The sequence below is a fragment of the Eptatretus burgeri genome, chromosome 9 (assembly GCF_056783735.1).
Source record: "Eptatretus burgeri isolate ZD-2024b chromosome 9, Ebu_testis_v1, whole genome shotgun sequence".
Classification (NCBI taxonomy): domain Eukaryota; kingdom Metazoa; phylum Chordata; class Myxini; order Myxiniformes; family Myxinidae; genus Eptatretus; species Eptatretus burgeri.
Genome location: NC_140969.1, coordinates 5,086,555 through 5,113,377, shown reverse-complemented (window position 1 = coordinate 5,113,377; position 26,823 = coordinate 5,086,555). Strand labels below are relative to the sequence as shown.

The following is a 26,823-nucleotide window of genomic DNA, read 5'->3' as shown; positions in this document are numbered from 1 at the left end:
GTTTTTACGGTGTTGTTGTGTTTTTGATATTTCCGGTGTTTAGCACTGCTTCTTCAAATAATCGCCATGTGCGATTGCGATATTTCCGGTTTCCTTCCGCGTTTATCTTATGACGTACACATATAAACATTATTCCTGCATATAGTGCACAGTCATCGGTTGGTCCAGTGGAGTCCATTGGAATATTCTGAACTGATCGAACAGAACTGTGGATTGTAAGAGTGAGTTGTGTGGTGTCGTCAGTGTTGTTGTTGCACTTTTTATAAGAGATTGGAAAACAAAAAGGCTCGGCCGACGTATGTACCCATCAAATCCACTGACTGACTGGTTTGTGTCGTAGTTGTCTGTCTGCCATTTGCGACTGTACCTACCTACTCTACTACATAGAGTGATAGTGATTATACCACCTACTTCTACGGAATCTTGGCCATCTACCTACTGAACATTATTTGACGGACTCGTTTCTCGCAGAGATGACCGTCACTCCCGCACGGGTGCATTTTTTTTATATTTGAGCTCTATGTCCGGACGCAATGCTTTGTTTGTAATATTCACACTTGAGGAGATCGTCTCGTCACACCTGAGCATTACATGTTCATTTTCAAGGATCGGATGTGGTTTGTGTTTCCATGATCGTTGTGGGATGTTCACAGAGATCCTTCAATTATTATTTTTTTTGTTACATTGAGATTAGAAAGACATTCTTCACTTCACCCTTGTGTGTATTTTGGAATGTTTTTGTATTGAGATTAGAAAAACATTCCAGAATGCCCCCTTGTGCATATCATTGAATGTCTTGTTTTTTTTTTTTTTAACCTGTGACATCCTTCTCACTGATGACTACACTCTGATGGGAGTCAACTGTTTGGTTTATACATCAATTCATTGCTGAGCATGTTTGTTGTCTCTCATTTGACATTCTCTGGCAGACTCGTTTCACGAATTTTATTTATTCTTCGTTTTACAGACATTCACATTAACTCGATCGGCCGCTCCGTCTGGCTGCCTGACAATCACAGCTGTGCTGCTATGTGGTCCATTTTCGCAGCTTGGAGCTAACAACCGCTCGCGTCATACTCTCTATGCATGCATTTCGGTGAAAAATTCCGATCATATGAATTCATGAACGTGACGCCTTTCTATAAGTCGGAATTCCATGCCATCCAGAAATTTGGAACCAAAATAAATGCTCTCTCCGAGGTCTCACGCGTTGGTGGAAAACTAAAATCTCATGACGGAACCTGAGAATTACTCGATCCGATCATTATCGAGTTTTTCAAGCCATAGTTCCATTTATTTAGTCATTAAATGTGTCGCATGCATTTCAGAGCCACTCACGGACTTACAAAGATAAGACGTGGCTAACATCACAGCAATTCCTGAGATTTCACGATCACTTAATGGTGGGTTTTTAACAAAAAACAAAAAATATATCTATTTTAAAAGGCAAAAAAATTATAGACATTTTAACAAATATATCTATTATAAGGACATGAGGTATAAATTTTTTTTTGATAATGATCAGATTATAGCAATCGCAATTTTTTGAAATATTATTTCTTGAAAGGCTGAGAAACTGCTGATCAGCAAGCAACGGGCAGGTGTTTGAGAGTTGAATGCTGGCACACTTTGTGCCAGGCCGCAGCACTAATTGCAATAGTTTGTAATAAAGCATTCACCGCTCTCCTTGCTTCCTTGTGCCCACGCAATAAATATTGATATACATTATGTTGGCTTGAATGTAAAAGAGATTCATCCAAAAGTCCTGGAAATCACAGGAGCCCTCTTACTTCTATTTCTGTGTCTGAGTAATGGAACTGATGTCGCAACTGAGAAATGCAAGTGTTGTGCACTTGTGGGAATGCACGGTGCCTTCGCTGCTTCGGGAAGAAGTTCCAAAGACAAGTTTGTGTCAGAAAATCCATGCAAGTTGCGGCAAACCAAAATATCTGAAATCCTTTTTCCGAAAATAAATATAAAATTAAAAAGCAACTACTCCATTTAAATGGGGTGTGGGGGGGGGGTAAAAAACAAAGAAAGAAAGAAAACAAAGAATCAGTTATCGTATTGTGTAAGACTAGTTAGGTTCGTTTAATTTTCATGGATATTTGTTTCGGGTGTTTCATCCCAAGATATTTTTCGCTGTTTATTTATTTTTACGTGAATTCAAGGCACGTAAAAGATCAAAACGACAGGGGATGCTGGGGTATCACCGCGAGAGTGGGGATGCGAGGATCAGGAAACTAGGAAGCTTGCAGGTCGGAGGTTGTCTGTTGGGGATCAGAGTGGGGAGTGGGTTGAGGGGGGGGGTGGATGCTTTCGTGAGAGTGAAAATTAAATGATAACTGAGCATGTGCATTTTGATATCATTTTAACAAATTGTCATAGAAATGCCTATCTATTTATAGCATCTGCAAAAATGGCAAAAAAAATTTGTCCTCCTCCCTCCCTGTGTACCCCGTCCATGCCCTCTCATTCCCATGCCTTTTATTCCTTGCCTTCTCCTGAAAAACCTCCTTTGTTTTTTTTTTTTCTCCCATTTCCCCCAACCCATTATTTTGATGGTTTCATGTTCCATACTCTTTACAGAGCATTGGTGCTGCCAAAGCAGTTTCTTGGCATTGGTTATACTGGGTATATGCTTGGTGATGGCTTAATGGTTGGGGTGTTTGGCTTGGGATCCAAGGATCCTGACTCAAATCCCACTTACTGTTTAATTAATACCAGGTGGGGTTGAGTCTGTCTGTTTTCCTTCCGAGGTCGGCAAAATGAGTGCCAGCATGCTGGTATCCTGTGTCGGAGTGGCGACCGGTCCAGGATTGTGTCCAATAGCCAAGGAGACTGATTAGGCATCACCAACGCTCTGCACAGAGTATGGTCCCAATGAATGAATGGATGGATATAATGGGTCGTTTGCCATTACCTTCCCAGAATTGTCTGTCCATACCCTATCCTGTTAAATCCAGATCATCAAGTAAGGAACGTATCATTTAAATTAAAAAAAAACAAGTCTTTGGTACGAGTCGGTTGGGGTTCTGACCACCGACCTACCAGACTCGAGAGCAGACTCACACCACCAAGTATGGTCAAATCATTATACCCTCCCTTTTATCCTCTCCGACCCATTGTCTACCTTTTCGCAGTTGTATTTCCTTAATGTAACCTCTCGCATCCCAACCCTTCCCTCCTCCCACTCTGTTCATGCATAATATGTACAGTAAGTGGTTCCCAAATACGCTGGAAGATGTACGGACCATGTGGGCTTAATGCTGCATCCCTCTGGTTATATTGTCAATTTCATTAGTATGAAAAATGGTTCTCTCAACACAAAATCAATCCCAACCACATGATGATCGGTGCGATTATCTGCACTTGCTTTCTGCAGCCATTTCACAACCATCACTGCATTGACACCGATGTGTTGGTTTTATAAATCCGAGCTCATCCCACAAGTAGATTAATATTATCTCAAGACCCACTGAATTAACAATGGAAATTAACAAACATTAATCATTGCAGCTCAGAATTAATCTTTTGGAGCAATCGTCGTGAAGGTGACCAATAGTTCATTGCACTAATGACTAATAAGCTTCCAAAACATTTTTCAACTGATTTATATTCGTGTATCTTTAAAGTGAAACAAAAGCTATACCTTTCGGAGTGAGGAGAATGGGGGCAATCTGGACTCCGAGGGAATTCACCGCACATAAATAAATTAATAAAACACTCCTTTTGAGTCTGTCTTTTGGTATTTTCATGAAATTTAATGATTGGTGTAAATAATCACAATTGCAGGAACGTGGGGCAAGATTCTCCTTGCTCTCCCACGACCCCTCCCCGCTAAATATACTGCATATTATTATTAAGGGTTTAGAATAAGCATAGGAGTAATTAAATGTCATGTTAGATATGCCTGAATTATGTAATAAGTAGACAGCATGCACCCACCCCATTGTGTGTGTCTAAAAAAAAAAATCGACATCCTGCTTGACCCTTATTTCATGTTTTTTACCTCTGCAACCAAAGGTGGACGGAGCTGATGTATTCACGCCTCTTTGTCCGTGAACAGGATATCTCAAAAAGTCGTGTATGTGCTTTTGACACAGTCTGGCACCCTGCCCTGCTCACCAAACTCTCTTCCTATGGTATCCAAGGCCATCTCCACTCATGGCTCGCAGACTTCCTCTCCTGTCGCAGTCACCGTGTTGCCCTAAATGGAGTTCTTTCATCCCCTCTTCCTGTCCAGACTGGAGTTCCTCAAGGTAGTGTTCTGGCCCTGTTATTTTTCTGGTTTTCATCAATGATCTCTCCGACTCTCTGGAAAATCCTATTTATCTCTTTGCTGATGACTCCACCCTCTGCCGTACCATCTGTCATCCCTCAGACCGGCAAGCAGCAGCTTCTTCACTCTCTCCAGATCTGGATATAATCACAAACTGGTTCAACACTTGGAACATTCTTTCAATCCAGACAAATCTCACACTCTCACTATGTCTCTCCAAAAGGACCCTTTAGAACCCCCCCTCCCCCCATCCACTTTCTCAACAATCGTCTGGAAGAAGTTCTTTCTTTCAAGCTTCTGGGTCTCACTATCTGCCATGATCTTTCCTGGGAAAGCCACATTTCCAACCTGACCTCCAAAGCCAGTCACTGACTGGGAATCCTCCATCGTGCCAAGTCCTTCCTCGGCCCTCCTGAGCTCCTGACCACTTACAAAGCTTTCGTCCACAGCCTGATGGAGTTCTACTCTCCCCTCTGGGCTGGTGCTCCTGCCTCTCACCTTTCTCGGCTTCACGCTGTTGAAACCAAGGCATTTCGGATCATTGGCATCTCCCGCAATAAGGCTGTCTTTGGGCCTCTCAATCTCTCACCGCAGGCAGGTCGGTGGTCTTTCTGTCTTCTACCGTCTCCTCTCCAGCCTTGCCCCCCCCCGCTCTGTCTGCGATTTTACCCCACCATATTTCCGCAGGGCGCTCAAGGTCCACCAACAACCCCCTTCTGGTAAAACTACCAAAATCACGAATCACTGCTCACCTTCGCTCTTTCATTCCTCTTTTTTCCCCGCCTTTGGAATAAACTCCCTCACTCTATTCAATCCCATTCTTCCCTCCAGGCCTTCAAAACAGCTGTTCATCACCACCTCTTATCGTCCCCCATCCAAATCCTCGATCTTTTCTACCCCCATTAATCCACCCCAAGCTCACCTTCTTCAAATTCCCTGCTTTCCTTCCTGAAAGTCCCTGTAATGTCCATCTTGTATTCCCTGTGTTCCCCACCCCATCCCTCTCCCTTCCACAGATCTCCTCATGTTTCTGTTCCCCACTGTTTTGTCCTTTCCACTCCCACCCCTCTTGTCTCATGCCTCCCTTGCTGTGTGTTGTGTGTTAGCTCTCATACGAGCCTCGACAAGGTATACAAAAAAAAATTGTCCTAGCTCACCTGGAACGTCGTTCCAAGGAGCTTATGGGATGGTGTGTCGTCCGTCCGTCTGTCTGTCCATCCATAAATACTTTCAACTTCTTCTCTGAAACTACACATACGATTTCAATGAAACTTTACCATAAGGTTCATCACCATGTATGTACCAAACATTGTTCACGGCATAAAAAAAATAGATCGGGGTTTGAGGGGGTCTACGGAGAGCGTTTATGGAGGGGGGTTGCACCCCCACCCACCAAACGGATATTTGCTTTATTCTCAGAAACAACACACAATTCTGATGAAACTTGACCACAACCTTCATCACCGATGACGTACCAAAGTTTGTTCATGACATGAGTAAAATCGGGTCCGAGGGTGTGAAAGGGGGCATTTCCCTCCAAAATATGAATTTGCTTTTTTCTCCAAAACTACACACACAATTTCGATGAAACTTGACCACCACCTTCATCACCCATGATGTACCAAAGTTTATTCACGGCATTAAAAAAAGAAAAAAAAAAAAAAACGATCGGTATTTACTTTCTTCTCCGTTACATATTTTGTGGGTCATCCTATGCTTCCAACTTCAGTGCCAATTCACGCCACCTCCTTAAATCTACCTCCTCCAAACTCCTCACCTGTTATACCCTCTCTTTACCCCTGCCCTCTTTTCCCTCATCCTACCTCCACTCTTAGCACCTCTTCACTGCCTTCTGCTTTACTATCAGCTCTTATTCTATGTCCCAAAGTGTGTGGTGTTCAAACATCAGTGGGCTCCATTCTAACCTAACAGATATCTCATTCTCTCAATCAGTACACTTCTCAACATCTCACACATGCTCTTTCTTTCCTCTCATCACACCTCCCTCTCTTCCCAACTCCTCAAATCTTGTACCTCTCCCTGCCCACTCCCTTCTTCACCAGACCACTACCAAGTCTCATCCTTCCCCTCTCCCCACCTCTCCCATCACTGTACTGCCCCTTGACTGTGCCTGCTCTTATCATCTCCCCTCCCTCTCAAAGCTTCCCTCTCACCCCACCCTCTCAAAGCAATGTTCACACTCTTCTCATCTCACCTTTCTCAAAACTCCCCCTCACCCTTCTTCCTCAACTCTCCACTCTCACCCTTCTCCCTCCAATCTCCCCCTCACTCACCCCCCATTTTCAAAGTTGCCTCCCCCCACCCACATACAGAAAGCTACCCCCTTCCCCTGCCCCTCTCTTTTCCCTCTCAACCCTCCACCTCCTCCAATCTTCAACTTTCCTCTGCCACCTCTCTTATTACTCCCCACTGTGCCTCATCCAATTACCATCAAGCCTTTTCTCAACCTCATCCAGCCCTCTCTCCAGCTCTTCTGCAATCTCCCACACTGTAAACAACTCTCCCTCGTCCTCCACCCCTACCCTCCCCTCCCCTGCACCCAAAGCCTCCTCCCTCTTCCTTAACAGTGTGGATGTGAAACATCCGGCGCCTTTGCTCAAACCTGACAGATCTTTTCACATAGGTTGCCACTGACAAACCAGACGTAATCTGCTTAACAGAATATTTCCTCCTTGAAGACGTCTCTGACTCCATAGTATATCTCCCTCATTACTCCCTCCTCCGGTATGACAGAACTGAGCCTCATCCTCACAGCGGAGTTGCTCTCTTCATTAAAGACTCTATTCCTCACTCTTCATGCACTGCCGTCACTCCCCCACACCCCCAGGAATAGCTCTGGCCACGGCTTCCCCTCCACTCCCACCTCATGTTTATATGTCTACTGTACCATCCACCAAACAGTGATGACTCCATTTACACCTCACTATCTGAAAACATGGACCAACTTCTATTCTCTCATCCAAACTCTCTCTTCCTCATATGAGGTGACTAATCGTCATCATGCCATCATGTCATCATGGTTTTTCTTATCAAGCTTATGGATCCAGAAAGTGTCATCTCTCACTCTCTCACCACAGGCAGGTCAGTGGTCTTTCAGTCTTCCACCGTCTCCTCTCAGGCCTCGCTCCCCTCCCTGCTCTGTCTGCGATCTGTTCCCCCCACCTCCCCATATCTCCGCAGGGTGCCCAAGGTCTGCAACAACCCCCTCCTGGTAAAGCAACCAAAATCAAGAATCACTGCTCACCTTCATTCTTTCATTCCTCTTTTTTCCTGCCTTTGGAACAAACTCCCACACTCTCTTCAATCCCACTCTTTCCTCCAGGTCTTCAAAAAAGCTGTTCACCACCACCTCTTATCTTCCCCCATCGAAAACCATGATCTTTTCTTCCCTCGCTAATCCACCCCAAACCCACCTCCTTCAAATTCCCTGCTTTACTTCCCGAAAGTCCCTGAAGTGTAAGGACCTAAAAGTTCCTGTAGTGTCCATCTTGTTTACCCCGTGTACCCCACCCCATCCCTCTCCCTTCCACAGATCTCCTAATGTCTCTGTTTCCCACTGTTTTGTGCTTCCTTCTCCTACTCCTCTTGTCTCCTGCTCCCCTTGTGATGTGTTCTGTGTTTTTGCTCTTATACGAGCCTCGACATTGTCTACATTAAAAAATATAAATATCAAAAGAAGCTGCCTCTCAAAAAATGCATAGTTCACCACACAAATATCAACATAACGACATGTATGAGATACTATTTTCGCTTATCCTAATTTTTTCTTCATCAGTTTCTGCATGAAAGAAATTTAAATATGAACAAAAAATAAATAAAAATATGAAAAATGTCAGCTCGTAAGGGGCTGCAATTCCCACCCATGGGAATATCATGTTGAAACATTATCCCACAAGAAGACACAAAAGTATGAAATAAAATAAAATTAACAACATCCTTTAACTTCTGCTTACACTGAACAACAAAAATTTTTTACTGGAGATGTGTAAAGTGATTTAGACTAATTTGGGTAGGCTGATTTCAAAAATCATAACCGTTTTGCTGTATCACGTCAGGATTTTCAGTAACAGAAATATTCCCATTGCCTAGAAGTCAGGATTTCAATGAAATTTACAAAAATTCATTTATTCATTTATTTCATCATGAATGCTTCAAAATTATAGAAATTACAGAAAAACTCCACTAGAATGTAATTAAAAATGCTTTAGGCATTTGGCTTTGCGTTTGTGCTGCTCTGTGTCAGTTTCACGATGCAGGAACCAGCAGAAATCGCCCATCATGTTCGGGTTGTGCCGCCCTTGGTAACGCGTCTCCATGAGTGAAATCTCTTGGTGGAATCGCTCGCCGTGCTCGTCCGAGACTGCTCCCAAGTTGTCAGGGAAGAAGTTCAGGTGCTGGTGTAGGAAATGGATTTTCAGGGACATCCTGGAGCCAAGTTTCCTGAAGGACTCCAGCAGCTGCTGCACTATTTCTTCATAGTTGTCCGCGCGCTCGTTCCCCAAGAAGTTGTCCGTCACAGCTTTGAAGCTCCTCCACGCTGCCAGCTCTTTGGGGTTTAGAGTTGTCGGAAAAGTTTCGTCCTTCATAATCTGTCGGATTTGCGGTCCAACAAAGACACCAGCCTTGATCTTGGCCTCCGACAAGGTGTTGCCAAACTTTTCCTTGAGGTATAAAAACCCACGCCCATTCAGATCCATTGCCCGTACAAAACTTTTCATCAAGCCGAGCTTTATGTGGAGTGGTGGAAGGAAAACCTTGGCTGGGTCGACAAGGGCGACATGCTTCACGTTGTGTCGACCAGGTACATGCTCTTTTCGCTCTTCCCAATCTTTCTTCGTCCAGTGATTCTTGTCGTCTCTGCTATCCCAGAGACAAAGGAAGCACATGTATTCCGTGTAGCCTGACTGCAGCCCTAACAACAGCGCCACCACTTTCAAGTCTCCGCAGATGTGCCAGTTGAAGTCATTGTACTTGATGGAATCAAGTAGCTGCCATATAGTCTCATAGGTCTCTGTCATGCCAAACGCGTGAGCCAGTGGGACTGATGGTTTCTCATTGCCATTGTGGAGCAAAACAGCCTTCAAGCTGTTCTTCCCCGAGTCGATGAAGAGGCGCCAGTCTGCAGGATCGTGATCACACCCAAGTTCTTTCAACAGACCGTTGATGTCACTGCAGAATGTCATCGTGTCTTCCATCTCAAAGAACTCAGCCATGTCTCTGTGACGTGCTCTGAACAAGGATATCTTGGTGTTAGGTTCAAGTAGATTCCACTGCTGCAGCCTTGATCCAAGCAGCTCTGCCTTCGCCTTTGACAGCGAGAGATCTCTTACAAGATCATTTAAGTCTCCCTGGTTCAGAAGGTGTGATTCTTGAGTGTCGGGTTCAAAAGGTTCATCATCACCATCCTCTTCACCACTGCTTACAGCTATGTTCTGATCAGCTGGAGGTGTTGGAACGGGGTTCTCGTCATCATGAGGCACAGGTTTACGAGCAGAGACGCAGTCAGCGTACTTTATGTGACCTTTATTCTTCTTGTTGAAGCCGGCGATGCTTGTGCAGCAGAAATAACAATCATCATGATGATTCTGCGGCTCACGCCATATCATGGGCACCGCAAATGGCATGCTCGCGCGCTTGCCCACCAACCACTGAGTGAAGGTTGTGTGACAGCTTGTGCAGCAGATGTGTGGTGCCCAGCTCTGTTCTTGGTCCCCCACCTTACACCCGAAGTAGTGAAAGTAGGCGGCCTTCATTTTCACTGCTGTAGATATACTTCGCTGTTGATCTTTTTTGGTATACCGACCACAGACATAACAGAAGTTGTCAGGATGATTGGTACAGGAACGCCTACTCATCTTTATCTGAGAGAAAGAAATATAACACAAGTTAACAACAATTGTACGAAATAGACATGTTAAAGACATATGTAAATTTCATTGAAATCCTGACTTCTAGGCAATGGGAATATTTCTGTTCCTGAAAATCCTGACGTGATACAGCAAAACGGTTATGATTTTTGAAATCAGCGTACCCAAATTAGTCTTAATCACTTTACACATCTCCAGTAAAAAAAAAAAATTGAAATTTGTTGTTCAGTGTTATCAAAACAATGAAAACTTGAGTATTCTTTTTAGAAAAGAATGCTCTATTAAACATGACACATAAAAACTTATTAAAAGAGTTTAAAAAATCTTGTCAATCACTTTGAAGAGTGAATCCCTCACTCGTACGAAATCCAAATTTGTATATAAAGTTGAAAAATCAAAAACTTCAACTGACTTGATATTGAGCCGCCTAATCCTATCTAAGAACTCAAAAGTAGAGTTAATGTTCCAGAAAGTTAATGTTCTTCTCAATTGCTAAACAATATTTCCTGAACTGTTCCCCAACAACTTGTCAGCCTGAGTTAACTTTCACTGATAACTGTTTGGTGGAACACTGCCTGGCACCCGCTACAAACCTATACTTGCTCAGGTTTTTCTTATGAAGCTTATGGATCCAGAAAAACCGAGGAAGACAAATATTTACCTCTTTACATTTAATACCGAAATTATTAACTCAAACTTCCTGATGCTCTGAGATAATATCTTGGAGTGACTTATGACAAGGAACATATGTGCTATTTCCTATATGAGTGAAAGTAACCATATCAATGCCTAACTCTCTTCGTAAAACCTCTACATAAAACTTTTTACAAACCACAACAAAATTATTCGCAGCCTTATCCGCTAGAGCAAATAGGTAGCTATCATGGAGATCCAGAATGTGTTTATGAACACTCGACTTGTTCAACACTGGTTTAGAGTGACCCAATGAAAGGAAGCCCCGACAACTAAAAAACTTAATCCTTTTATCCAGGACTTCTACAACTTTGTTAAACCATGCATTGAAACTGTTTACAGATAACTTATACTTGGTGCACATTTTGTTAACAAAATTAGAGACAGAATCCATAATTGAAGATGGAATGCAGCTCCAACGTTGAGTTACTGGTTCCCTCTATTTAGCTCCCATTTTCATCAGATCTCTAATTGGGAGACTCATTGATATGCATTGCTGTCTGCTCTCTCTCGTTGATGATTCGCCAATATGTGATAAAACCGGTCTGGTAGCTGAGGGGGTGTGTAGCATTGGGATTCTCATGTGTGTGTTCTGTGTGATTGTCTTTATAACAACTGTGGAGGAACTCTGGGAAGGGTTTGAAACAGCAAAGCACTTACCTTTCATAGGCCTTCTTGGGTTGCTTTATGCAGCTTCTTTGGCTGGAGGAGTGTGGGAGGTGTCAAATATATATATATATATATATATATATATATATATATATATATATATATATATATATATATATATATATATATATATATATATATATATATACATATACATATACATATATATATATATATACACATATATATACACACACATAACTTCCTCAGTCCTTTTGTTTACACACACATTTTTCTCTTGAAATTCTTTACCATCAAGAAACAAGCCCTCCAGCATGGATACTGAGGATACTGATAGTTTGAACCTCACGTACAACATTCGATCTCAGCCGTCTCACTGCCCTCAACTTTAAACGAGTATTTGTAAACAATTTGGAAATATTCGGAAATTTTACATGTGCACTGTGGTCGTATGGCAGCTGAGCTGCCGGGGTAGCTATCATTTCTTGAAGCGCGACTGTGTCGCTGATGCAGTGCCCCTCTACCAGTGCACACAGTGGAACTGGTACTCATTTCGCCGAGCTCGGAAGGATGACAGGCTGAGTCAACCCCCTGGTGTATTCATTCAGCAGCCGACGGGACTTGAACTCAGGACCCTAGGATCCCAAGCCGCCACCCTAACCACTGAGCCAACACCAGGCTACATGTGCACTAATGCGTGTGCGTGTGCGTGTGCGTGTGCATGTGCGTGCATGCACGTGTGTGTGCATGTCTCCTCCATAACTCCAAAACCATAAAACCGAGCAGTCTGAAACTTTGCTTGCATACTAAGGGAATTCCAAGGAAGTGCATGAGTGAAAATTGGATGTTTGGGTTATTTTATACACCCCTTTTGAAGATAAATACCGGCCTTATTTAATTATATCCTTTATCAGGTGCATCCGTGGCCCCACCTCTCTCTTTGGTTGGGGTCTTAAGGCTTCTCCTGTGTAACCTCGCTGGGGTCTGAAGCCGCCATGTTTTTTTGGCCTGCTCAACCATGCGTCGACTTGGAACAGGCTGCAATGATTTCTTAACGATAAAGTTTTTTTTCACTTTCTTCACTCATATCAAATGGATGTTCATCATACAAATCATTGTATACATCACTTTTGTAAGTGCTATAGTTTACAAATTAGGAGCTTGCAGCGATTTCATGCATTATATGATGTGATTTTGTGGATTGGATATCGGCTGGATGAACTCGGTGTCGAAATCTGGAGTGAAAACTGATAATTTAAAGAAATTACGAGTCTGAAACTGAGCCGATGTACCTATTTACTTTAAGCAAGCAAGGCTATGTCCCTCCTTCTCCATATATACCGAAGAAAATGTGAAATTTCCAAAGCATTAAACTTTTTTTTTTCTACTGTTTGGATAATTATATTGAGTGAACAAAAGATTTAAGACTGTGCCAAAATTAACCAGCTTCATTGAGCTGTATTATTTCTTGCATTCAGTGCTTGACCTCTCGCTCTGTCACCCAGAGGGACTGCTTATCCATAGCATCTGCCAGATCTGTGTCTATATTTTCTGAGGTTTGGGAAGTTGCTCTACAGGGAATCAAAGAAAATCTGGTGAAAAACAGACGTTTTATAATAAAATTATTCCGGACCGCGAACGATGTACCAAGTGATGCGTGCATAGACGAGCAGGCAACGTAGCGGATTATCTGCAATACTTATTTCATGGGTGATTAAACTTTGCGATGTCTCCAGGAGAGTCATTCGATGTCAAGTATACACATTTTTCAGCGAAATTTTGACACATCGTCTCAGATTTCACTCTTTTTTGTGCAAGTGTGTGCAAGAAAATTCATTATGTGTGAATTTTCAGACCTGGGGGCCCATCGGGGCCCATTTTAGAGCCCCCTCAAATTTTGGTGCCCCCGGTTGACCCACAATCTTCCAGTGGCCACATCTCAGGTTGTAGTGGTCCGATTTGGATGATCTTGGTCTCAAAATGCTCGTAAAAGCGAGATCTTTCAAATCGCGTAAAGTAAAATCACTCCGAAACAGTAATTTAAAAACTTATAGTTTGGGGCGCCCTTTGAACTTGGGCCCTCGCCCCCCCCCCCAGCCAAACTGATGATCCCGAGTTTTTCGTGTGAGAATACCCCTTCATATACTCCAACGCCTCAGCATAAATTAAAATGGGATCTCAATGGGTTCAAGTGTGATGATGGTTTTATTGTTTGGGGTCCACATATCACTAATTCTTGATTCGACATTGGGCGACGTTTGCCGTCATCGTTCCAATGACGTCACCTGCTGGCAGGCGACTTTATGTCTGAAATTGACAATCATCATCTCTGGACTATTATATATATATATATATATATATATATATATATATATATATATATATATATATATATATTGCATCATTTGCGAAAAATTATTCTGCCTATTGTGTCTATTGATTTTTTAGTGTAAATTTTTTGTATAACAATCATCGAATTAAGTTATATTGGGCTAATCTCAGTTTTTGCATATTTTGCAGTAAGCATGGCGACTGCTGATCGAAAAGAGTTCCGAAAATACTGTTGCGATCCGTTCAGCTGCCATAAAACGAAACAACGAAAAGATCTTCGCAATGTGTCAAATGATATGTTGATGAAATTTTCTTCAAAGGTGAAAAAAGATGACAGACCTTGTACTTCGTGCAGGAAAAAAAAAACTTTTTACGTTGTCAACAGAGTGTATTGAAGAATCATCTTCGACCAGTTTGAAATTATCATCAGAAGGTACTATCGAAGGCATTGCAGAATCTATTTCAACAGATGAGGACGAGGAGGTTTTTGAGCGAGAAGCAGAAGTTGACCGATTATCATTATCGATGATAGGCGAAAACCCATTCGACAAACGAAAGGCGGAAAGGAACCCAGGGGTACGTTCCTGAAAAGCGAAGTAAAGTGGAAGATTTTGTGCGAAAGAAATTAGAACTAGTTGCTGGACCAAGCACTCCGGAGAAAACACAAAATACAGCGTCAAAATGTGATGAAAACTGCATGCCAGAGGTGATCAAAAGCCCGAAAGAAAAATACTGTTGCGAATTCGCGTCCGCCGGCGTGCGAGCGGCCACGTAACTCGAATCGCGGCACGTCGCCCACCGGACGGACAATTCCGTCGTGACCCTCTCGGACTAACGCCGGGAACTAGTCACGGGTGGGCCTTTCAGCCTCACCACGATCGTGCCAATCGGCCCCCCGCGTGGGATAGGGTTGTTCGCCAAATTCGACCTACCTAAGTACCCACACGGAGGGTAGACCGGGCGATCGCACCTCACCGCAGGTCGACTTCGGATATGGGCCACTTTAAGCGACCCGTTCCGTACTATCGGGATAACCGAGCGGTGTTATCGTCAACCTCGACGGTTCCGATTAATTGTCGGGCGTATTTAGCCCACTACCAACCCTTTACGTGAAGTAAGATGGAGATTCAATTAAAGAAACGACGAAGCGAAACGGGAAAAACAGTTCAACATAAGGCACATTTATTCCGCGGCAAAGGGAAAGCACACATATACAATTACAACAATTATGCACCAAAAGCAAATGTAAAAGAAACACAACAATTATGCACCAAAAGCAAATGCAACAAAAGAAACACAATGCAGATCTACTACAGACTACGCGAGCACACGGCAACACTTACACAGTTTTACTTTACAGACGGCGCCGACAACACATATACTCAAAAGCAAAAGAAAAAGGGGCCACCCTCTACGACAAGGGGGCAAACGAGCCTGGGGCCGAAACCGCGTGGAGCCTACCCGTCTTGTGATGAGCCGCAAAATGGCGGCGGTGCCCCGACTCCGCGCTCCTCCGCGGGTTTCGTTGGCACTGCTTGGAATGGGGTGGGAACGGGGTCCCCTTTTCGCACTATCTCAGCGCGGGGGGGGGAACGGGGGGGTTGTTGATGCTCTGGGGAAAGAGGATAGCTGGCTTGCTTGGGTCCCGCGACGAGCGACTCCACTGCGCCCTCGACCGCGTTCCCGGCTTCTCCTCTCTGCAGCTCCCCGACAGACTCCGAACCCCGACAGACCGACTCTCCTCCAGACCCACTCTCCTCCAGACCCGTCTTGACTGCTGCTGCCACACTTCGCCACCGCCACGACTCGCCCGAGCCCGAAACAGAAAAACCTCTACTCTCCAACTCGAGCCCGAAACAGAAACTCTCCTCCAACTCAAGCCCGAAACAGAAACTCTTCTCTCACTCGATTCGCCCCGCGCTCGGCGCTTTATAGTCAGCAGGAGAAACCATATGCAGATTTTCGGATCAGGATCGGCTCGGGGGCGGAGCCACGCTCGCCCATTGGACGGAGGAAAAGTGGGCGTGAATCATTCCTGATCTGCGAATCTGCATATATCGATTCTACTCCGACGCGCCTGGAGGCGGGGCCAAATCGCCCCGCGCTCGCTGATAGGACGGAACAGAAGTGGGCGTGAATCATTCCTGATCCGACTTCCCCGGAAAGGCCGCTTTTTGTACCCGCGGCTCAGCGCGCGCCCTGTACGAGGCCAGAACAGCCTGACGCTCGGCGTTCACAAGCGGCGCGGGAACGGCCGCAGAAGGAGAGGCGAAGGTGGTGGAGGGCCTAAAGTGGCGGTGATGGCCATGGCGACGCTTGGAATGGTGGTGATGCGATGTCTACGGGAGCGAGCCGTGACGGTAAAGGTCGTGGCTGTTGGCGTTGTTGTTGTTGTGAAGCGGCGTTGCGGTCAGTGGTTGTTGTGTGATGGCGGTTGAGACGTGGTTGGTTCAAAATAAAGATAGAACAGAAAAACGGCTATCTTGAAGGGTCGCAGCCCGAATGAATCACATTTATTCCCTCTAAACAACGGGTTTGGGCTAACTACACATATACTTACAGAGATATCTCACCTACGGGACCTGAATGGTGGTTTGCGAATTTCCTCAACCACAACAATACGTTGTTTCGAGCCGTTCAGAGCAAATACGTATACTGACAATATTTGCTAGGAATATGAGTATCAGAGGGATGATGAGTGAATTCAGTTGCTCCCAAAGAATGGCTGTGCAAGCCAAAAATTTAGAGAAAGAAAATGGTATGCTATCGTCTCCAAATCCCAAACAGGGTAAAATATTGCCTGACGAAGAGAAATCCGCCGTAACCGAATTTTACCGAAGTGATGAAGTCAGCCGAATAATGCCAGGAAAAAAGGACTGTGTGGTGGTCAGGAATGAACATGGAAAAGACAAAATTCAAAAGCGCCTGGTACTAAACAATCTCAAGGGACTGCTTCAGAAATTTAAAGAGAAGAACCCTGGCTTTAAAGTTGGATTCATAAAGTTCGCCATGCTCCGTCCCTCGGAGTGTGTCCTGGCCGGTTTAGGCAGTACACACAGTGTATGTGTATGTACGATACATCAAAATGTGAAACTCATGATGTTTGGTTCCAAAATGCCACAGATAGCCGAACTTCCGAGCTATCATCATGTGATAGCACGCATAGTTTGTAACCCAGCACAACCAGCATGTTATTTCAGAACTTGTGAAAGTTTCCCATCAATTCAAGACTTCAAAAACGAGCTACTGAGTGCTTATGAACTAGAGGATATTGATGAAATTCAGTTTAAACGGTGGACATCCACCGACAGATCTGAACTGAGCTCCATGGTCCTGCCTTTGGAAGAATTCATTAATCAATTCTGTGAACGCGCGGTTAAATTAGTGAGACACGACTTCATTGCCAAGGCCCAATCTCAGTTTCTGAAAAATAAGAAAGATGAAATCGGTGAAGGAGAATTTGTCATTATTGAAGACTTCTTAGAGAACTATTCGTTTGTCGTACAGTATGTGGCCCAAGGATTCCATTGGAACTGCTCTCAAGCGACAATTCACCCCTGGGTTTACTATTTCAAATCGGACGATGGTAAATTAAACCACGATTCGTTCACGATTACATCAGAATGCAATACTGACAACATTGTCTCAGTCCACCTCTTCCAAAGAATTCTCATTTAACACTTGAAATCTAGCTTTGGAAATGTAAAGAAACGTTACCATTTCTCAGACAGTTGCACTGGCCAATATAAGAATTGCAAAGCCTTCATAAACCTATGTCGTCACAAATCAGAGTATGGTATTGACGCAGAATGGCATTTTTTTTCCACAAGTCATGGCAAGGGGTCTTCAGATGGCGTGGGAGGTACAGCCAAACGAGAAGCAACACGTGAGAGCCTGCGTCGACCTTACGACAGTCAAATGATTTCTCCAAAAGATGTTTTCGCCTTTGCTGAAAATGGTTTGAATGAAATGAAGTTCGGTTACGGGACCCAAGAGGCATATGACGAGGAAGAACGAAATCTGGAAGAAAGGTTAAAAACGGCCAAAACCAAAGCTGGAACTCAAAAACTTCATGCTTTCATCCCTATTTCTGAAACTGCTCTTCAAGTACGCGAATGCAGCCTTAGCGAGGAACACCGTATCGAGTCAGCTATTTCAAAATCTACACCAACTTTTAACGGGAAACTCTCAGGTTATGTCACAGTGCATTATGATGGAAAATGGTGGCTTACCTGCATCATGGAAGCCTTTCAGAGCACGCATGAAGTGAAAGTGAATTTTCTTCATCCAAATGGGCCCGCAAATAGTTTATTTTTCCTGACAATGAAGATCACTGAATTTTTGACATTTCTGATATACTTCTTTCTGTAGAACCAAAAACTGCTACAGGTAGAACCTACACAATCAGTAAAAAAGTAACACAGCTGTCAAATAAAACATTGGTTGGCAAAAAAATCTTGACTATATTGTGTGTCCAGCACCCGAGTCACCGAACAATAAAACCATCATCACACTTGAACCCATTGAGATCCAATTTTCATTTATGCTGAGGTGTTGGAGTATATGAAGGGGTATTCTCACACGGAAAAATTGGGACCATCGGTTTGGCTGGGGAGCGGGGGCCCAAGGTCGAAAGGCACCCCAAACTATAACTTTTTGAATTACTGTTTTGGAGTGATTTTACTTGGCGCAATTCGAAAGATCTCGCTTTTACGAGCATTTTCATACCAAGATCAGCCAAATCGGACCACCACAACCTGTGATATGGCCACTGGAATATTGTGGGGCAGCCGTGGGTGTCATGGGGGAAAACGGCTATCTACAACATATGTCTGGAAGCATGTATACCTGGTTTTACAAAACTGTTGAAAAATCGGTGGAATGAGACCTTACCTGCTGGAGCTTTTTTAACTCCAGTGTGGAACAAAATGTACGTTTCTCCAAATCTTGGGAGAACTGGAGACCTGAATTGGAGACGAGAACATCAAGCCCTGGTCACACAGACATTACTCCATAAGTTTAATTCTTCTCTTCTAATTTTTTGTCCTTTTTGTGATTTGATTGAAAATGTTGCCCACGTTTTTATTGAATGTAAGAGATTGGTACCCCTCTTTCTCTTCCTTCAACAGCTTTTCGATAAATTTCATCTTCCTTTCCAGTCTTTATTTCTGGAATCTGGTGGAATTATTGAAGTAAACCAGTCCTCTCGTTTTTGTGTTTTCTGTTGGGCATTGCTAAACTGGCAATTTATAAAACCAGGAAAGCAAAATTGAAGGGGAAAAAATGCAAATGTGCTTTTGTGCTTTGAAGGTATGGTTTCGGCACGAGTAAAAATGGAGCAGGCTTATCTTTTGAGCCTGGATATTGTGGGTGATCAGTGGTACACTGATGAGGTTTTGAGTTTCTTTTTGTGATGGAATCTGTTTGTAAAAGTGTAAAGCACTTACACTTACTTTTTGCATATATGTATTATTCTGTGGTGGTTTTGACATGAACAGACACCCTTGTTAACCTCCACTATCTTCGAAGATGGATGGAGGTTACTGTTTTCACCCCTTTCTGTTTGTTTGTTTGTTTGTTTGTTTGTGAACAGTATTTCGGAAAAACTCCTCGACGGATTTCGACGAAACTTGGTGGGAGGGGGGGGTTAGGTATGGTCCAAGGATCATGCCATTAAATTTTGGACTTGGTCCCCCCCCCCCAAAAAAAAATTGTTAGAGAATTTTTTTTTTGCATTTCTGCATGTTTTAAGTGATTTCCAACCCCCCCAAAAAATTGTTACCCCCCCAAAAAATAGAGAATTTTTTTTTGAATTTTTACATGCTTTCAGTGATTTCCAAGCCCCCCCCAAAAAAATTGTTACCCCCCAAAAAATTTCGAGAAAAAAAATTTTTTTTTGCAATTCTACCCGTTTTAAGTGATTTCCACCCCCCCCCCAAAAAAATTGTTGGAGAAATTTTTTTTTTGCATTTCTACGTTTTAAGTGATTTCCAACCCCCTCCCCAAAAAATTGTTAAAGAAAAAAAAATGTTTTTTTTTGCCTTTCTACATGTTTTAAGTGATTTCCAACTCCCCCCCCCCCAAAAAAAAATGTTGGAGAAAAGAACTATAACTGTCAGCACTGTTGACATCATATTAAATTAATAAGATATAAGGTTCACTTGAGTGACCCAGCAGTATTGGCGGCGGAGGTTTTGCACTCTCCCGAGTGCTCCCCCAATTATCTAGTTAACCTCCGCCATCGAAGATGGACGGAGGTTACTGTTTTCACCCCTGTCTGTTTGTTTGTTTGTTTGTTTGTGAACAGTATTACGGAAAAACTCCTGGACGGATTTCGACGAAACTTGGTGGGGGGATTAGGTATGGTCCAAGGATCATGCCATTAGATTTTGGACTTTGTCCAAAGTCCAATATGGCCGCTATGGCGGCCATTTTGAAAAAATATTTGAATTTTTTTTTTTGCATTTCTACATGTTTTAAGTGATTTCCAACCCCCCCCAAAAAAAATTGTTAGAGAAATTTTTTTTAGAAATTTTGCAACTTTTTTTTTTCAAAAAAATTTCGATTTTTTTTTTTTGGCATTTCTACATGCGCATCGATCTAGTTTAGTTCACTTGAGTGACCCAGCAGTATTGACGGCAGAGGTTTTGCACTCTACCGAGTGCTCCCCCTCGAGTTTGTATTGCTTTTGTTGATTTTATTTTTGCTGTAAAATCGTTTGGATTTGTTTTTATGGAGTGTGCTTTTTCTGGTGTGTTTTGATACTTTTATAATAAAAGCATCGAAAAGTCAAGTCTCTCTCTCTCTGTATCTGTATCTGTCTCTCTGTGTCTCTCTGTGTCTCTCTGTGTCTCTCTCTCTCTCTCTCTCTCTCTCTCTCTCTCTCTCTCTCTCTCTCTCTCTCTCTCTCTCTGTCTCTGTCTCTGTCTCTGTCTCTGTCTCTGTCTCTGTCTCTCTCTCTCTGTGTCTCTCTCTGTCTCTCTCATCCGGATGGTGGTTATGTCCGAACAGGAGTTTGTCTCTGGACACGTCTGGATGGGAGTTTGTCTTCGGATGTGTCCGAGCAGTGTTTATGTCTGGACGGCTTGACTCCGGACGCGTCCCGTGTGTTTTGTCTCTGGATGTGTCCGGGCAGTGTATGTCTCCGGGCCGTGTTTATAGTATGACTGGTAGAAAATAGATTTCAGACATTATTTTGTTTCCATCATCACTGTTATTTGATGCAGAATCATTTTGGTGAGACAGTATGAATCGTAATTGATGCTCCACCACACGTCTGCCTTCCCTTCCTCTCACCTCATACAGTCTTCACTCCCCCACCCCTCGTCGCTCCCCCACCCCTCGTCGCTGCCCTTCCTTCTCTCTCCTTTCCCCTCTGCCTCTTCACTCTCCCCATCCTCTCTTTGTTTTCCCCCTCCCACCCCCACCCTTAGTACCCCCACCCCACCCCATCAGTGAAGTGATGGGTGGTATTTGCTCATCCCAAAATATATCAGCTTTTTAAACAAAAGTCATTTGTTCGAAAATAAAAATCCCTTCATCCGTATGTAAAATAATTCTAATGCTTAGCATTCTCATTCAAACGTGCTGGTGGATGCTGGAAGCCAAAAAATAAATGAAATTCCTACCTTGCATTTGTTTGCTTCAAAATCAAGAGCATAATGCTAATTAAATGCTTGTACGTTTTAATAACTCAACAGCCAAATTGTGTGTTCGCACAATAAACATTTTTGAGCAAAATATAAAGGTCAATAACAAGGGAGAAATGAGTGCAGGGAAATGGAAATGGTGTTGCCTTCGGGAAGCTAATTAAGGATAACAGTATTTTCATACGGTGGTTTGTAAGGACACGTTCAAAGGGAATGGACGCTCGTTGCCCATCTCAACAGCGTCACATGTTCCAGGAAACCACGTCCGAATTTGTTGGTATTACTCGTGGAACACATGCTGCGTGTAGGAGTTGCATGGGCAATATATGCACGCAGGCCAAAAGATTAGAGAGTTCACCAAATTGTATGATGGGCCACAATGTCATCAATGACTGAAGCAGCACAATGTATTGGTGAACAGTTTTAACAAATCAGCACATAAGTTCGAGTTCAGCTGTTTCTACAGCAGACAACACGATAACAAGTTACAAAACCACAGGTTTATTTATTTATTTATTTATTTATTGCTTTGGGGGTATTTTTGTGTCTTGAACTATCAATATCCACTCCCTCTTGGAGTTTTTTTTGCAATCATCTTGCAAGATGATTATTTTTCAGAATTGGCATCCTTTCCCATCCTCATCACCCACTCCATCCGGCAAGGATCACTGGCTGAACCACTTGCACTGCTCAACTTATCCAGGTCAAAGTCGCTAGTCGTATCTGGCACACTCGGCTGGGGGATGGATTTTGAGAAGATATTTATTTAAAGCTCCTGACCCGACCCTAGGTACCCCAAGCAGGAATGCAAAATTTGATTACTAACTTTCCAAAGTTACCATTTTTATTCCCCGCCGCGTGGCGGAAGGGGAATATTGTTGTCACCCAGGTCGTCCGGCTGTCCGTCCGTCCGGGCATCAACATTTATAGCTGTGTGTGCGATAACTCATAAACTGTTCGCCATATCGATTTGAAATTTGGCTCACACATGTACCACCTGAAAAGGAAGAACCCCATTGATTTTGGGCATGGCCGGATCCAAGATGGCCGACTGGGGCGGCCATCTTGAAAAAATGTTTTTTCGCCACATCGATTTGAAATTTGGGTCACACATGTACCACCTGAAAAGGAAGAACCCTATTGATTTTGGGCTTGGCCGGATCCAAGATGGCCGACTGGGGTGGCATCAACATTTATAGCTGTCAGTGCGATAACTCATAAACTGTTCGCCATATCGATTTGAAATTTGGGTCACACATGTACCACCTGAAAAGGAAGAACCCTATTGATTTTGGGCGTGGCCGGATCCAAGATGGCCGACTGGGGCGGCGTCAACATTTATAGCTGTCAGTGCGATAACTCATAAACTGTTCGCCATATCGATTTGAAATTTGGGTCACACATGTACCACCTGAAAAGGAAGAACCCTATTGATTTTGGGCATGGCCGGATCCAAGATGGCCGACTGGGGCGGCCATCTTGGAAAAAATGTTTTTTGTAATAAATGGAAAACCGCTTATCTGATTTCAATTATTTTTGGTTACTACGTTCCTCACCCCTGGGGAACTTTTTCGAGATGATGACCAAATGGTGTCTTGTTTCCAATTCACCTCCCTCATTATCTGGAATATGTATGACCTTTTTCATTCAATGGCGGGGGATTCCCCATCTCTGATGGTATATTTATTATTGTACGACAGCGGGAACTGATACATTAAAGCTCGAGGTTAAAGCATGAACCCATGGCTTCATTCATGCGAGTTGAACAACATAACTTGTATATGTTACAGCACAGTAATACAGCTTAGTGAAAGACAATATTTAATTTTTTATTTTCCAGAAACATTTTATTTGCTGTTAACAACCCAGCGTTAATTTCAGTAATACGTACACTTATTCGCCAAAAACCAACATTAATTCATTTGATGCTAACAGGGATCAGAAGTTGCATCTTTTTCTTCTTTTTCTTTTTACAAGTTGAAAAATTCATCAAGTCTGTGATGTGATGGTGAACAAAATGACAATCAGGAAAACAAAAAACCTGTTGTTTGTGCATCTCACGAAAAAACGAATGTTGCGAGTTCATATTATATTTATTATGAAAACGATATTGTTAAGAAATGTAGGCTAATTAGTTATGGCTTGTTATCAGTTTCCAGAAATGGTTTCTGAAATAATACACCACTTCTCATTGAGTCTTGAATAATACAACGCCATAATGATGTCACAGATGTAACACTGACTTATTACACCTCCATCTTCCTAAATCCGGTATTCAGCCCATCGCCTATTTGTTTTTAAATTTTTTTGCACTATATGTCAGAAAAATGATATAAACCTTTTATGATTGAGTGAAAACATGAACATGCATGAGTGCCAAGAAATCCCAGGAAATGAATGATGAGTCGGGGTATCCCAGGATGGTACTCGTATTAAACACCTGCTCTCTACGGGGAAGTAATACCCCCTCATTCTGCCACGTGTACTGTGAAAAATTGGAAGTGGTCTCTGTAGCTGATTTATAATACTCTTTCGTACCACCACCGGGTGGTGCAGTATGTTACACACCACACTTGATATTCTTCGTTCATATACTGCATAAGGCTGTGGGGTAGCATCATTGGCTGAAGGCACGGCTGTGCCGCTGATCCAATCCTGACTTCTGGTTATGGCATTATTTGTAATTTGGTCATGGTTCCGGTGATACTTCACCAACTCTTCATCATGATCGATGACAAACACCTACCTGACTTTTTTTCAGTTTTATTACTGTTCTAGCAGAGTACCCACCCTCTGGGTGGGTTGCGTTTCTGCATTACTCACTGAAAAGGTAGAGTCTGAGTTTTGCAAGAAGACTATAGATGCCTTCGTGAAGACTATAGCGCGTTACCGTGATTAGATGTCCGACAGGCAGGAGACCGTGTGTGTGTGTGTGTGTGTGTGTGTGTGTGTGTGTGTGTGTGTGTGTGTGTGTGTGTGTGTGTGTGTGTGTGTGTGTGTGTCGGTGTTGGAATGGCATATATATATTTATATATATATTTATATATATATACATATATATATATATATATATATATATATATATATATATATATATATATTCGTTTACATCATGAATGTTTGTTAACATTCTATTTTGTGGCGTAGTATTAATTTGTGATTGGAATGATGATGCTTGGAATGAAAATATATCGAGATTAAGTTCAAAGAAGACGAGGGAATTGTAAAAGGGGCGGAGAAAAGGAAAAGGCAGGGTTTCCCCGATCGGAATGGAAGGCTGTGACGTTCATTCATCCCTCGTGGGCGATTTATAATCGCTGTATTTATGACATCACTCCTGTAGAAGATCGCTTGAATCATCACCGAGATGGGAGTTAATATTTCTCCTTCGGTAGAATTCTTCTTCAATCGGCTCACAAGAGGTCGAGGAGAACTTTTGTGCCATTGTGATCTGTAGCGGCACCATTTTCATGTTATAATGTCTAAATATTCTCAAGCTCGGTTTTATCAGGTGTTTTCCAGAACGGGGTGAAACCAGGAGACAAGCGGGTTGTTCGGTTGCGGGTGGAATGAAGGATTGACGGGTTCTGAACGCTTTGCACGTCTTTTCCTTCCACGCTAAAGGTCCGCCTGCTTGGCGTTTTGGGCACGAATGACCGCCATTTGTTGGTATCCATCAGACGCATTCCACTCCACAGAGATCTTCCGTGCCTGGTGTTGTGCTGAAAACGGAAACCCTTATCGTGGAGTTTCGCTGGTACCGATTCTTCCCTTGATATCGGCACCTTCATGTGGCTCATGTGTAAGGAGCTCTTATTTGCCTTTGTGGTACCTCGCACTTTTATCTTTTTTGAAAAGTTTAAACAGTTTCATGAATGGTGGTGTTATGATTAGTGGCTCTGCTTTGAGACTGGAAGGTTAGCGGTTTGTTCCCTGACCTCATCATACCAAAGACTTCAAAAATGGTATGTGCTGCTTCCTTACTTGATGCTCAGCATTTGAAAGGATAGAACAAAGGCAAACATCTAACGGCTGATCACCATTTCACAGGCTTTATGGACTCGATGACAACCTGCATTGAAGTTCCTTGGAAGGGAAGTCATTACAAAAAAATACGCAATTTGGTGTCTGTCTGTCTGTCTCTTGTTTTTGACTGTGATGCATTTGGTTGTTACTTATCGAATCTCAATCAAACTTGACAGGATGACTAAGTGTCACATGGTGGAGGTTGTAGAGATTTAGTGTGCCCCCCTCCCGAAGGGGGATTTGCTCCTTGCCCAAACTCCATGTTGAGGTGTATATAATACGATTTTATGGCTTTCATGGGGCACACTTTCCGGACGTAAATATTGTTGCAACCACAAACATTTCAGTCAATTCTGTCCCAACATAGAGTTACATTTTTAAGCAGCTGCAATTAAACTAAAAGAGATTTTGAAGAAACTTGACATGATTAAGGCCTTCTTTTCTTTTTGTGTCTCCCTCAGATGAACGGATCAGAGCCGTCTCGACTTACTCGACCTCTTGGTAAGCATCAAGGATCTTTACATAACAAAGCTGCTCGTGTGAGTTTTTAGCCATGAATGATGAATCCCATTGCCTGTCCGATTTTGTTTTTTTTCTAACCGTGATCAGATTATATGTGGAGTAGACATGGTTTGTTTGTCTATCTATCTATATTTATATATTTTTGCCTGTCTGTTTGTCTGTTTGTCTATCCTTTATGCAAGCACAACCCATTTGACCTTGAGCAACCAAGAAAACCATTTGACCTTGAGCAACCAAGAAAACCATTTGACCGAGAGCAACCAAGAAAACCATTTGACCGAGAGCAACCAAGAAAACCATTTGACCTAGAGCGACCAAGAAAGGAGTGTGTAGCACATGGGATGTGCAACAACACTGCATATGACTGTACCTGTTACATGAACAGGTGTTCGATTTGGCGCAATTCCAGATTTTTGATGCATTTTTCCCGAAAATCAGTCCAGTCATTTTCTGCCGCATCAGTTTCCGTCATCTGCGGAATGGGTGTTACAGGAAGTTAATGTGACAATGTTTTTTTTTCAGTTTTCGAAAACCCCAACAACTTTATCATGCCACCAAAGAAGCAGGCAAGTTTGGGCAGATCTGCATCAGCAGCCAGAAAAAAAACCAAGAATCTCAGAAGCAGGAAAGCTCACAAGCAAGACAATCACGCCTTGAAGCTGACCGTGAATGACGTGCAACAACCAAAGCAATAGAAACATTGCAAGAAAGACAATCTCCCCAGAAAACAAAACAAAAAAACAATTCATCAAATTCAGGCTTTTGTCTTAAACTTTATTTTATTTTAACTGGGAAAGTAATG

General features: G+C 43.0%; 1 protein-coding gene across 1 annotated transcript in view; it reads left to right on the top strand.

Annotated features, from left to right (window-relative positions):
• LOC147019455 (uncharacterized) overlaps positions 1–26,053 on the top strand; it is a 76,109-nt gene extending 50,056 nt beyond the window's left edge. Inside the window, exon 3 of the transcript XR_015061416.1 lies at positions 25,961–26,053. The gene's annotated coding sequence lies outside the window, so the exon portion shown is untranslated. The remainder of the gene's footprint in view (positions 1–25,960) is intronic.
• The last annotated feature ends 770 nt before the right edge of the window (positions 26,054–26,823 follow it).